The following is a 15,052-nucleotide window of genomic DNA, read 5'->3' as shown; positions in this document are numbered from 1 at the left end:
ACTTTCTTAACCTGCAAACTAAGGAGAAAAGCTCAGTTGTTGAGCTTGTGCTCAGATTGTCTGAGTACAACAATCATTTGAATCGAGTGGGAGTTGATCTTCCAGATAAGACAGTGATGGTTCTCCAAAGTCATTGCCACCAAGCTGTTAGAGCTTCGTGATGAACTATAACATATCAGGGATAGATATGATGATCCTTGAGGTATTCGCGATGTTTGACACCGCGAAAGTAGAAATCAAGAAGGAGCATCAATTGTTGATGGTTGGTGAAACCACTAGTTTCAAGAAGGGCAAGGGCAAGAAGGGATACTTCATGAAACGGCAAATCAGCTGCTGCTCTAGTGAAGAAACCCAAGGTAAACCCAAACCCGAGACTAAGTGCTTCTGTAATAAGGGGAACAACCACTAGAGCAGAATTACCCTAGATACTTGGTAGATAAGAAGGCTGGCAAGGTCGATAGAAGTATATTGGATATACATTATGTTAATGTGTACTTTACTAGTACTCCTAGTAGCACCAGGGTATTAGATACCGGTTCGGTTGCTAAGTGTTAGTAACTCGAAACAAAAGGCTACGGAATAAACGGAGACTAGCTAAAGGTGAGCTGACGATATGTGTTGGAAGTTTTTCCAAGCTTGATATGATCAAGCATCGCACGCTCCCTCTACCAAAGAGATTGGTGTTTGCGTTGAGCATAGACATGATTGGATTACGTCTATTGCAATACGATTATTCATTTAAGGAGAATAATGGTTACTCTGTTTATTTGAATAATACCTTCAATGGTCTTACACCTAAAATGAATGGTTTATTGAATCTCGATCGTAGTGATACACATTTTCATGCCAAAAGATAGTAATGATAGTACCACTTACTGGTGGCACTACCATGTAAGTCATATCGGTATAAAACGCATGAAGAAGCTCCATATTGATGGATCTTTGGGCTCACTCGTTTTTGAAAAGTTTGAGACATGCGAACCATGTCTATTGGTATATATGCATGAAGAAACTCCATGCAAATGGACCGTTTGAACTCACTTGATTTAGAATCACTTGAGATATGCAAATCATAGCACATGGGCAAGATGACTGAAAAGCCTCGGTTTCAGTAAGATGGAACAAGATAGCAACTTGTTGGAAGTAACACATTTTGATGTGTGCAGTCCAATGAGTGATGAGGCATGCAGTGAATATCATTATGTTCTTACTTCACAGATGATTCGAGTAAATGTTGAGTATATTTACTTGATGAAACACAAGTCTGAATTATTGAATGGTTCAAGTAATTTCAGAGTGAAGTAGAAGATCATTGTGACAAGAGGATAAAATGTCTATGATATGATCATAGAGATGAATATCTGAGTTACGAGTTTTGGCACACAATTAAGACATTGTGGAAATTGTTTTGCAATTAATACCGCCTGGAACACCATAGTGTGATGGTGTGTCCGAACATCATAACTGCACCCTATAGGATATGATGCATACCATGATGTCTATTATCGAATTACCACTATCGTTCATGGGTTAGGCATTAGAGACAACCACATTCACTTTAAATAGGGCACCACGTAATTCCGTTGAGATGACACCGTATGAATTATGGTTTAGAGAAACCTAAGTTGTCGTTTTTTAAAGGTTTGGGGCTGCGACGCTTATGTGGAAAAGTTTCAGGATTGATAAGCTCGAACCCAAAGCGGATAAAATGCATCTTCACAGGACACCCAAAACAGTTGGGTATACCTCCTGTCTCAGATCCGAAAGCAATATGAATTGTTTCTAGAATCGGGTCCTTTCTCGAGGAAAGGTTTCTCTCGAAAGAGTTGAGTGGGAGGATGGTGGAGACTTGATATGGTTATTGAACCATCACTTCAACCAGTGTGTATCAGGGCACAGGAAGTTGTTCATGTGGCACTTACACCAATTGAAGTAGAAGCTTATGATAATGATCATGAAGTTTCGGATCAAGTCACTGCCGTACCTCGTAGGGTGACAAGGATACGTACTACTTCAGAGTGGTACAGTAATCCTGTCTTGAAGGTCATGTTGCTAGACAACAATGAACCTACGAGCTATGGAGAAGCAATGGTGGGCCCAAATTCCGACAAATGGTTAGAAACCATGAAATCCGAGATAGGATCCATGTATCAGAACAAAGCATGGACTTTGGTGGACTTGCCCGATGATCGGCAAGCCATTGAGATAGATGGATTTCAAAAGGAAGACGGACAATGATGGTAAATGTCACCATTAAGAAAGGTCGACTTGTCGTTAAGATGTTTTCCGACAAGTTCAAGGAGTTGACTACGATGAGATTTTCTCACTCGTAGCGATGCTAAGAGTCTGTTGGAATTATATTAGCGATTACTGCATTATTTATGAAATCTTGCAGATAGGATGTCAAAACATTGTTTCCTCGACAATTTTCTTGAGGAAAGGTTGTATGTGATACAACCAGAAGGTTTTGTCAATCCCGTAAGATGCTAATAAGTATGCAAAGCTCCAGCAATCCTTCTAAGGACTGGAGTGAGCATCTCGGAGTTGGAATGTATGCTTTGATGATGATCAAAGATTTTGGGTTTGTACAAAGTTTATGAGAAACTTGAATTTCCAAAGAAGTGAGTGGGAGCACTATAGAATTTCTGATGAGTATATGTTGTTGACATATTAATGATCAGAAATGACGTAGAATTTCTGGAAAGCATATAGGGTTATTTGGAAAGTGTTTTCAATGGGAAACCTGGATTAAGCTACTTGAACATTGAGCATCAAGATCTATAAGGATAGATCAAAACGCTTAATAGTACTTTCAAATGAGCACATGCCTTGACGTGATCTTGAAGGTGTTCAAGATGGATCAGTCAAAGAAGGAGTTCTTGCCTGAGTTGTAAGGTATGAAGTTAAGACTTAAAGCTCGACCATGGCAGAATAGAGAGAAAGGAACGAAGGTCGTCCCCTATGCTTAAGACATAGGCTCTACAGTATGCTGTGCTGTGTACCGCACCTGAAGTGTGCTTTACCATGAGTCAGTCAAGGGGTACAAGAGTGATCCAAGAATGGATCACAGGACAGCGGTTAAAGTTATCCTTAGTAACTAGTGGACTAAGGAATTTTCTCAATTATGGAGGTGGTAAAAGAGTTCGTCGTAAAGGGTTACGTCGATGCAAGCTTAACACCTATCCGGATAGCTCTGAGTAGAGATACCGGATACGTATAATGGAGCAACAATTTAGAATAGCTCCAAGTAGAACAGTTATTTGGAATAGCTCCAAATAGAACGTGGTAGCTGCATCTAGGAGATGACATAGAGATTTGTAAAGCACACACGGATCTGAAAGGTTCAGACCCGTTGACTATAACCTCTCTCACAAGCATAACATGATCAAACCCAGAACTCATCGAGTGTTAATCACATGGTAAATGTGAACTAGATTATTGACTCTAGTAAACTCTTTGGGTGTTAGTCACATGGGGATGTGACCTTGAGTGTTAATCACATATCGATGTGAACTAGATTATTGACTCAAGTGCAAGTGGGAGACTGTTGGAAATATGCCCTAGAGGCAATAATAAATTGATTATTATTATATTTCCTTGTTCATGATAATCATTTATTATCCATGATAGAATTGTATTGATAGGAAACTCAGATACATGTGTGGATACATAGACAACACCATGTCCCTAGTAAGCCTCTAGTTGACTAGCTCGTTAATCGACAGATGGTTACGGTTTCCTGACCATGGACATTGGATGTCGTTGATAACGGGATCACATCATTAGGAGAATGATGTGATGGACAAGACCCAATCCTAAGCCTAGCACAAGATCATGTAGTTCGTATGCTAAAGCTTTTCTAATGTCAAGTATCATTTCCTTAGACCATGAGATTGTGCAACTCCCGGATACCGTAGGAGTGCTTTGGGTGTGCCAAACGTCACAACGTAACTGGGTGGCTATAAAGGTACACTACGGGTATCTCTGAAAGTGTCTGTTGGGTTGGCACGAATCGAGATTGGGATTTTGTCACTCCGTGTAAACGGAGAGGTATCTCTGGGCCCACTCGGTAGGACATCATCATAATGTGCACAATGTGACCAAGGGTTGATCACGGGATGATGTGTTACGGAACGAGTAAAGAGACTTGCCGGTAACGAGATTGAACAAGGTATCGGTATACCGACGATCGAATCTCGGGCAAGTACCATACCGCTAGACAAAGGGAATTGTATACGGGATTGATTGAGTCCTTGACATCGTGGTTCATCCGATGAGATCATCGTGGAACATGTGGGAGCCAACATGGGTATCCAGATCCCGCTGTTGGTTATTGACCGGAGAACATCTCGGTCATGTCTGCATGTCTCCCGAACCCGTAGGGTCTACACACTTAAGGTTCGATGATGCTAGGGTTATAAAGGAAGTTTGTATGTGGTTACCGAATATTGTTCGGTGTCCCGGATGAGATCCCGGACGTCACGAGGAGTTCCGGAATGGTTCGGAGGTAAAGATTTATATATAGGAAGTCCTGTTTCGGCCATCGGGACAAGTTTCGGGGTCATCGGTATTGTACCGGGACCACCGGAAGGGTCCCGGGGGCCCACCGGGTGGGGCCACCTGCCCCGGGGGGGCACATGGGCTGTAGGGGGTGCGCCTTGGCCTACATGGGCCAAGGGCACCAGCCCCAAGAGGCCCATGCGCCTAGGGAACCCTAGAGGGAAGAGTCCTCAAGGGGGAAGGCACCTCCGAGGTGCCTTGGGGAGGATGGACTCCTCCCCCCCTCTTGGCCGCACCCCTTTCTTGGAGGAAGGGGCAAGGCTGCGCCTCCCCCCTCTCCCCTGCCCCTATATATAGTGGAGGGGATGGAGGGCATCCATACCTGAGCCCTTGGCGCCTCCCTCCCTCCCGTGACACCTCCTCCTCTCCCGTAGGTGCTTGGCGAAGCCCTGCAGGATTGCCACGCTCCTCCATCACCACCACGCCGTTGTGCTGCTGCTGGATGGAGTCTTCCTCAACCTCTCCCTCTCTCCTTGCTGGATCAAGGCGTGGGAGACATCGTCGAGCTGTACGTGTGTTGAACGCGGAGGTGCCGTCCGTTCGGCACTAGGATCATCGGTGATCTGAATCACGACGAGTACGACTCCATCAACCCCGTTCACTTGAACGCTTCCTCTTAGCGATCTACAAGGGTATGTAGATGCACTCTCCTTTCTACTCGTTGCTGGTCTCTCCATAGATAGATCTTGGTGTTACGTAGGAAATTTTTTGAATTTCTGCTACGTTCCCCAACAGTGCCCCCCTCCACCATATTCCACCTCGGTCATATCGTTGCAGTGCTTAGGCGAAGCCCTGCATCGGTAGAACATCAAGATCGTCACCACGCCGTCGTGCTGACGGAAATCCTCCCCGACGCTTTGCTGGATCGGAGCCCGGGGATCGTCATCGAGCTGAACGTGTGCCAAGAACTCGGAGGTGCCGGAGTAACGGTGCTTGGATCGGTCAGATCGTGAAGACGTACGACTACATCAACCACGTTGTGCTAACGCTTTTGTTGTCGATCTACAAGGGTACGTAGATCACACTCTCCCCTCTCGTTGCTATGCATCACCATGATCTTGCGTGTGCATAGGAATTTTTTTGAAATTACTACGTTCCCCAACAGTTCTCATACATGGATCATATCTCAGATTTCATGGCCTCAAACCATTTTGCGGAATCTGGGCTCATCATTGCTTCCTCATAGTTTGCAAGTTCGTCATGGTCTAGTAACATGACTTCCAGAACAGGATTACCGTACCACTCTGGTGCGGATCTCACTCTGGTTTACCTACGAGATTCGGTAGTAACTTGATCTGAAGTTACATGATCATCATCATTAGCTTCCTCACTAATTGGTGTAGTAGTCACAAGAACAGATTTCTGTGATGAACTACTTTCCAATAAGGGAGATGGTACAATTACCTTATCAAGTTTTCTACTTTCCTCCCACTCACTTCTTTCGAGAGAAACTCCTTCTCTGGAAAGGATCCATTCTCAGCAACTAATATCTTGCCTTTGGATCTGTGATAGAAGGTGTACCCAACTGTCTCCTTTGGGTATCCTATGAAGACACATTTCTCCGATTTGGGTTTGAGCTTATCAGGATGAATTTTTTTCATATAAACATCACAACCCCAAACTTTAAGAAACGACAACTTTGGTTTCTTGCCAAACCACAGTTCAGATTGTGTCGTCTCAATGGACTTAGATGGTGCCCCTTTTTAACGTGAATGCAGCTGTCTCTAATGCATGACCCCAAAACGATAGTGGTAAATCGGTAAGAAACATCATAGATTGTACTATATCCAATAAAGTACAGTTATGACGTTCGGACACACCATTAATGCTGTGGTTTTCCATGTGGCATGAATTTGTGAAACTATTCCACATTGTTTTAACTGAAGACCAAACTCGTAACTCAAATATTTGTCTCTGCGATCAGATCGTAGAAACCTTATTTTCTTGTCTCTGAAATTCTTTGAACTTTTCAAATGTTTCAGACTTATGTTTCATCAAGTAGATATACCCATATCCGCTCAAATCATTTGTGAAGGTCAGAAAATAACGATACCCACCGCGAGCCTTAACACTCATCGGATCGCATACATCAGTATGTATTATTTCCAATAAGTCAGTTGCTCGCTCCATTGTTCTGGAGAACGGAGTCTTAGTCATCTTGCCCATGAGGCATGGTTCGCAAGCATCAAGTGATTCATAATCAAGTGATTCCAAAAGCCCATCAGCATGGAGTTTCTTCATGCGCTTTACACCAATATGACCTAAACGGCAGTGCCACAAATAAGTTGCACTATCATTATTAACTTTGCATCTTTTGGTTTCAATATTATGAATATGTGTATCACTACGATCGAGATCCAACGAACCATTTTCATTGGGTGTGTAACCATATAAGGTTTTATTCATGTAAACAGAACAACAATTTATTCTCTTAAATGAATAACCGTATTCCAATAAACATGATCAAATCATATTCATGCTCAACGCAAACACCAAATAACACTTATTTCGGTTCAACACTAATCCCAATAGTATAGGGGAGTTTGCGATGATGATCATATCAATCTTGGAACTACTTCCAACACACATCGTCACTTCACCCTTAACTAGTATCTGTTCATTCTGCAACTCCCATTTTGAGTTACTACTCTTAGCAACTGAACCAGTATCAAATACCGAGGGGTTGCTATGAACACTAGTAAAATACACATCAATAATCTGTATATCAAATATACCTTTGTTCACTTTGCCATCCTTCTTATCCGCCAATCACTTGGGGTAGTTCCGCTTCCAGTGACCAGTTCCTTTGCAATAGAAGCACTTAGTCTCAGGCTTAGGATCATACTTGGGCTTCTTCACTTGAGTAGCAACTTGCTTGCCGTTCTTCTTGAAGTTCCCCTTCTTCCCTTTGCCCTTTTTCTTGAAACTAGTGGTCTTGTCAACCATCAACACTTGATGCTCTTTCTTGATTTCTACCTTCATTGATTTCATCATCATGAAAAGCTCGGGAGTCGTTTTCGTCATCCCTTGCATAATATAGTTCATCATGAAGTTCTACTAACTTGGTGATGGTGACTAGAGAATTCTGTCAATCACTATTTTATCTGGAAGATTAACTCCCACTTGATTCAAGCGATTGTAGTACCCAGACAATCTGAGCACATGCTCGCTAGTTGAGCGATTCTCCTCCATCTTTTAGCTATAGAACTTGTTGGAGACTTCATATCTCTCAACTCGGGTATTTGCTTGAAATATTAACTTCAACTCCTGGAACATCTCATATGATCCATGACGTTCAAAAACGTCTTTGAAGTCCCGATTCTAAGCCGTTAAGCATGGTGCGCTAAACTATCAAGTAGTCATCATATTGAGCTAGCCAAACGTTCATAACGTCTGCATCTGCTCCTGCAATAGGTCCGTCACCTAGCGGTGCATCAAGGACATAATTCTTCTGTGCAGCAATGAGGATAAACCTCAGATCACGGATCTAATCCGCATCTTTGCTACTAACATTTTTCAACACAATTTTCTCTAGGAACATATCAAAATAAACATATGAAAGCAACAACGCGAGCTATTGATCTACAACATAGATATGCTAATACTACCAGGACTAAGTTCATGATAAATTAAAGTTCAATTAATCATATTACTTAACAACTCCCACTTAGATAGACATCCCTCTAATCCTCTAAGTGATTAAGTGATCCAAATCAACTAAACCATGTCCGATCATCACGTGAGATGGAGTAGTTTCATTGGTGAACATCACTATGTTGATCATATCTACTATATGATTCACGCTCGACCTTTCGGTCTCCGTGTTCCAAGGCCATATCTGTATATGCTTGGCTCGTCAAGTATAACCTGAGTATTCTGCGTGTGCAACTATTTTCCACCCGTTGTATTTGAACGTAGAGCCTGTCACACCCGATCATCACGTGGTGTCTCAGCACAAAGAACTTTCACAACGGTGCATACTCAGGGAGAACACTTCTTGATAATTAGTGAGAGATCATCTTAAAATGCTACCGTCAATCAAAGCAAGATAAAATGCATAAAAGATAAACATCACATCCAACCAATATAAGTGATATGATATGGCCATCATCATCTTGTGCTTGTGATCTCCATCTCCGAAGCACCGTCGTGATCACCATCGTCACCGGCATGACACCTTGATCATCATCGTAGCATCGTTGTCGTCTCGCCAATCTTATGCTTCCACGACTATCGCTACCGCTTAGTGATAAAGTAAAGCATTACAGCGCAGTTGCATTGCATACAATAAAGCGACAAACATATGGCTCCTGCCAGTTGCCGATAACTCGGTTACAAAACATGATCATCTCATACAATAAAATTTATCATCATGTCTTGACCATATCACATCACAACATGCCCTGCAAAAACAAGTTAGACGTCCTCTACTTTGTTGTTGCAAGTTTTACGTGGCTGCTACGGGCTTAAGCAAGAACCAATCTTACCTACGCATCAAAACCACAACGATAGTTTGTCAAGTTGGTGCTGTTTTAACCTTCTCAAGGACCGGGCGTAGCCACACTCGGTTCAACTAAAGTTGGAGAAACTGTCACCCGCTAGCCACCTTTGTGCAAAGCACGTCGGGAGAACCGGTCTCGCGTAAGCGTACGTGTAATGTCGGTCCGGGCCGCTTCATCCAACAATAGCGTCGAACCAAAGTATGACATGCTAGTAAGCAATATGACTTATATCGCCCACAACTCACTTGTGTTCTACTCGTGCATATAACATCAACACATAAAACCTAGGGTCGGATGCCACTGTTGGGGAATGTAGTAATTTCAAAAAATTTCCTACGCACACGCAAGATCATGGTGATGCATAGCAACGAGAGGGGAGAGTGTTGTCTACGTACCCTCGTAGACCGAGGCGGAAGCGTTGACGCAACGTAGAGGAAGTAGTCGTACGTCTTCCCGGTCCAACCGATCCAAGCACCGTTACTCCGGCACCTCCGAGTTCTTGGCACACGTTCAGCTCGATGACGCTCCCCGGGCTCCGATCCAGCAAAGCTTCGGGGAGGAGTTCCGTCAGCACGATGGCGTGGTGACGATCTTGATGTTCAACCGTCGCAGGGCTTCGCCTAAGCACCGCTACAATATGACCGAGGTGTAATATCGTGCAGGGGGGCACCGCACACGGCTAAGGAACGCTCACGAAGATCAACTTGTGTGTCTATGGGGTGACCCTGCCCCCGTATATAAAGGAGTGGAGGAGGGGAGGGCCGGCCCTCTCTATGGCGCGCCCTAGGGGAGTCCTACTCCCACCGGGAGTAGGATTCCCCCTTTCCTAGCCCAACTAGGAGTCCTTCCAAGTATTAGGAGTAGGAGACAAGGAAGGGGAAGGGAGAAGGGAAGGAAGGAGGGGGCGCAGCCCCTCCCCCTAGTCCAATTCAGACTAGGCCTTGGGGGGCGCGCGGCCTGCCCTAGGCAGCCCCTCTCTCTTTCCCGTATGGCCCAATAAGGCCCAATACTTCTCCCGGCGAATTCCCGTAACTCTCCGATACTCCGAAAAATACCCGAATCACTCGAAACCTTTCCGATGTGCGAATATAGTCGTCCAATATATCGATCTTTACGTCTCGACCATTTCGAGACTCCTCGTCATGTCCCCGATCTCATCCGGGACTCCGAACTCCTTGGGTACATCAAAACTCATAAACTCATAATATAACTCTCATCGAAACCTTAAGCGTGCGGACCCTACGGTTCGAGAACAATGTAGACATGACCGAGACACGTCTCCGGTCAATAACCAATAGCGGGACCTGGATGCCCATATTGGCTTCTACATATTCTACGAAGATCTTTATCGGTCAGACCGCATAACAATATACGTTGTTCCCTTTGTCATCGGTATGTTACTTGCCCGCGATTCGATTGTCGGTATCCAATACCTAGTTCAATCTCGTCACCGGTAAGTCTCTTTACTCGTTCTGTAGTACATCATCCCGCAACTAACTCATTAGTTGCAATGCTTGCAAGGCTTAAGTGATGTGCATTACCGAGAGGGCCCAGAGATACCTCTCTGACATTCGAAGTGACAAATCCTAATCTCGAAATATGCCAACCCAACAAGTACCTTTGGAGACACCTGTAGAGCACCTTTATAATCACCCAGTTACGTTGTGACGTTTGGTAGCACACAAAGTGTTCCTCCGGTAAACGGGAGTTGCATAATCTCATAGTCATAGGAACATGTATAAGTCATGAAGAAAGCAATAGCAACAAACTAAACGATTGGGTGCTAAGCTAACGGAATGGGTCATGTCAATCAAATCATTCAACTAATGATGTGATCCCGTTAATCAAATAACAACTCTTTGTCTATGGTTAGGAAACATAATCATCTTTGATTAACGAGCTAGTCAAGTAGAGGCATACTAGTGACACTCTGTTTGTCTATGTATTCACATATGTATTATGTTTCCGGTTAATACGATTCTAGCATGAATAATAAACATTTATCATGATATAAATAAATAAATAATAACTTTATTATTGCCTCTAGGGCATATTTCCTTCAGAAAAAGGGTCAAACGTGAAGCACATTAGTGTCGGTTTGTATTTGAGCCGGCACTAATGTATACATTAGTGCCGGTTCCAACGGCTAGCCGGGCCGCTTTCATTAATACCGGTTCGTGGCGAACCTTTAGCACCAGTTCGTGCCACGAACCGGTACTAATGAGAGTGGTGGCAGGATGTTGTCAGACTGGGGCCCCTCCAGCCCCTTTAGTACCGGTTCTTGGCACGAACCGGTACTAAAGGTCGTCCTACATAAACCCTTCATCCACCCGAGCTCGCTCTGTTCTTCCCCTTTCCCCTCTCCTTTCTCTGTTCTTCCCCTCTTCCTCTTGAGCTCATCACACATTTTGCCCAAAATTTGTCAAGATTTGAAGGCCCCCATCCATTCAAATGATCACAAAGGTTAGAAACTTTGTCCTTTCATCTCTCATTGCTAGATTAGCTCTTGCAATGCTTTATATAGTGATTAATTTGTGAGTTTAGAAATTTGGGAGGATATATATATGTGCTAGTATTTGATTTATATGCAATTTGAGGTCAAAAATAACACTTAGTTTGCATATGTAGGTGTGGTTTACTTAGTGCCTTTTAAATCTCCGTCGTAACTACCGTCGATCGCCCGCACCGTCCCGTCGCCGGCACCACCTTGTGGTGAGCCTCTTGTTCATGAAATTTTATATAAAAATTGATGTTTGTGTGATTTGGATATATAGTTACTCGTATAATTATCTTACCCGTACGTTGTTTGTTATACATATAGTGCCATGGTTTTGATATCCGTCCCCGTCGGCCCTCGTCCTTGTTATGATTCGGATGTGGTATATATATTCTCTTTTAAAACTAGTTGCATTTCGTGTTTATGACAAATTATGCCCATCAAGTTGACATAGAAATTTTTTCTAGGAAGTATGTGAACCGGAAATTCCAACCGACCCTATTGTCGAGAGGTTAAATTTAGTTGAAAGAGAAAACGAGTACTTGAAAGAAAAATTGAAAAGAATTGAGACGGAGAAGATGGAATTGGAGTTGCATGTTGCCGATGTCGTCGATGATCACAAGATCAAGATGGAGAAAATGTGCTTGAAGATTAGAAAGATTAGAAAATATGCCATTGATAGTGAGGCTTGGTATCATTATGCTGTTGGATCCATTGTTACCTTAGTTGCGATCTTGATCGCATTTGTTGTTGCATTTAAATGCTTTAGCTAGAGAGTTATTTGTTTGTTGCATTTAAGTGTTGTATGAACTTTATGTATGAACTTGTATTAGTTTGGTCTATTCGGTGTTGTGTAATGAAGATGAGCCGGCAATGGATGTATGATGACCGATGCTCTCCCCAGTTCGTTGAGGGCGTGCATACTTTTCTGCTTGCGGCTGAGGCAAACAAGCGGGCGGATGGTTTTATGCCTTGTCCATGTGCTGGCTGTAAGAATGGTCACAATTACTCTACATCAAGAACCATTCACGTCCACCTGTTTAAGTCCGGTTTCATGCCCCACTATAATGTTTGGACCAAGCACGGAGAAAGAGGGGTTATGATGGAAGACAATGAAGAAGAAGAGGACGACGACAGCTATCCTGGCCATGGGTTCCCTGAATACGATGATACAACAATGGGGGAAGAAGCTGAGCCGGTAATGCGGGAAGAAGCTGAGCCGTCAATGCGGGAAGAAGCTGAAGAAGAGGCATTAGATGAGCCTGTTGATGATCTAGGTCGGGCCATTGCCGATGCAAAGAGAAACTACGCAAGTGATTTGGAGAAGAAGAAGTTGCAGCGCATGTTAGAGGATCACAAAAAATTGTTGTACCCGAATTGTGTAGGTGACAAGAAAAAGCTGGGCACCACACTGGAATTGCTGCAATGGAAGGCAGAGAATGGTGTATCTGACAAGGGATTTGGAAAGTTGCTGGTAATGATAAAGGATATGCTTCCAAAGGACAACGAATTGCCCGAGAGTACGTACGAAGCAAAGAAGGCTGTCTGCCCTCTAGGGTTGGAGGTGCAGAAGATACATGCATGCCCTAATGATTGCATCCTCTACCGCGGTGAGTACGAGGATTTGAACGCTTGCCCGGTATGTGGTGCATTGCACTATAAGATCAGCCGCAATGACCCTGGTGATGTCGAGGGCGAGCGCCCCAGGAAGAAGATTCCTGCCAAGGTGATGTGGTATGCTCCTATAATACCACGGTTGAAACATTTGTTCCAAAACAAAGAGCATGCCAAGGCGATGCGATGGCACAGAGAAGACCATAAGAAAGACGGAAAGTTGAGAGTACCCGCTGATGGGTCGCAGTGGAGAAAAATCGAAAGAAAGTACGGGAAGGAGTTTGCAGATGACGCAAGGAGCGTATGGTTTGGTCTAAGCGCAGATGGCATTAATCCTTTTGGGGAGCAGAGCAGCAACCATAGCACCTGGCCTGTGACTCTATGTTTGTATAACCTTCCTCCTTGGTTGTGCATGAAGCGGAAGTTCATTATGATGCCAGTGCTCATCCAAGGCCCTAAGCAACCCGGCAACGACATATATGTGTACCTAAGGCCATTAGTTGAAGAACTCTTACAACTGTGGAATGGAACAGGTGTACGTGCGTGGGATGAGCACATGGGGGAAGAATTTGACCTAAAGGCGTTGCTGTTCGTGACCATCAATGATTGCCCTGCTCTCAGTAACCTTTCAGGACAGACAAACAAGGGATACCGCGCATGCACGCACTGTTTGGACGATACCGACAGTATATATTTGGCTAATAAGAATGTGTACCTGGGACATCGTTGATTTCTTCCGAGCAGGCATCCCGTAAGAAAGAAAGGCAAGCATTTCAAAGGTGAGGCGGATCACCGGACGAAGCCTCGCCACCGTACTGGTGCTGATGTACATGATATGGTCAAGGATTTGAAGGTGGTCTTTGGGAAGGGTCCTGGTGGACAACCTGTTCCGAATGACGCTGACGGACGCGCACCCATGTGGAAGAAGAAATCTATATTTTGGGACCTGCCCTATTGGAAAGACCTCGAGGTCCGCTCCGCAATCGACGTGATGCACGTGACGAAGAATATTTGTGTGACCCTGCTTGGCTTCTTGGGCGTGTATGGGAAGGCACGCTAGGAGGGGAACAAATAATATGTATGGACGGACATTCTCTCACTGAAGCACACTACACAGTTCTACAGAATTCCGCCTTGGTGGCTCCGTATATGTATGAACACAAGAATTTGCTACGCTCCAAACACCCGGAGCGGTCTGATGACTGGATTACACGTGAACAAACCAGGAGTTTCGCCAGCTGGTTGCAGACATGTACCATGCATGACACCTCTATTGAAGATGACCTGTACTTGCTGTCCCAGTTACCATCTTCGAATATAATGACTTTCAAAGGGTACGATATAAATGGTAATACATTTTACACGATCGCCCAAGATAAGAAGAGCACGAACCAAAACAGTGGTGTCCACTTTGGAGAGGAGCTCGAGAGAACTACTGCATGGGGGTTTATAAACCAGTGCGGTCGCCCCTCGGCTAGCGAGGTGGGACTAAACTTGCGCACCGCACCTGCGCCAGCGCACCCCCTTTAGTACCGATTCGTGGCACCAACCGATACTAAAGGGGGGCCTTTAGTACCGGTTGGAGCCACCAACCGGTACTAAAGGGGGTGCGGTTCCCGCCGCTTGGCCTGGCCAAAACAGGCCTTTAGTACCGGTTGGTGGCTCCAACCGGTACTAAAGGTGCCTTCTATATATACAACACTTACGAAAATTTCATTCTCCCTCTGTTTCTTCCTCTGTTTCCCCATTGAAGCACCGCCCGCGCGCCCCGATCGATCGACGCCGTCACCGTCGCCGCCCCCGTCCCCGTCGCCGCCCTCGTCTCCGTCGCCGCCCCGGGCCCGTCCCCGTCGCGCCGTCCCCGCGTCGCTGCCCCCGC

The sequence above is a fragment of the Triticum dicoccoides genome, chromosome 5A (assembly GCF_002162155.2).
Source record: "Triticum dicoccoides isolate Atlit2015 ecotype Zavitan chromosome 5A, WEW_v2.0, whole genome shotgun sequence".
NCBI lineage: Eukaryota > Viridiplantae > Streptophyta > Magnoliopsida > Poales > Poaceae > Triticum > Triticum dicoccoides.
This window is presented reverse-complemented; position numbering follows the sequence as displayed.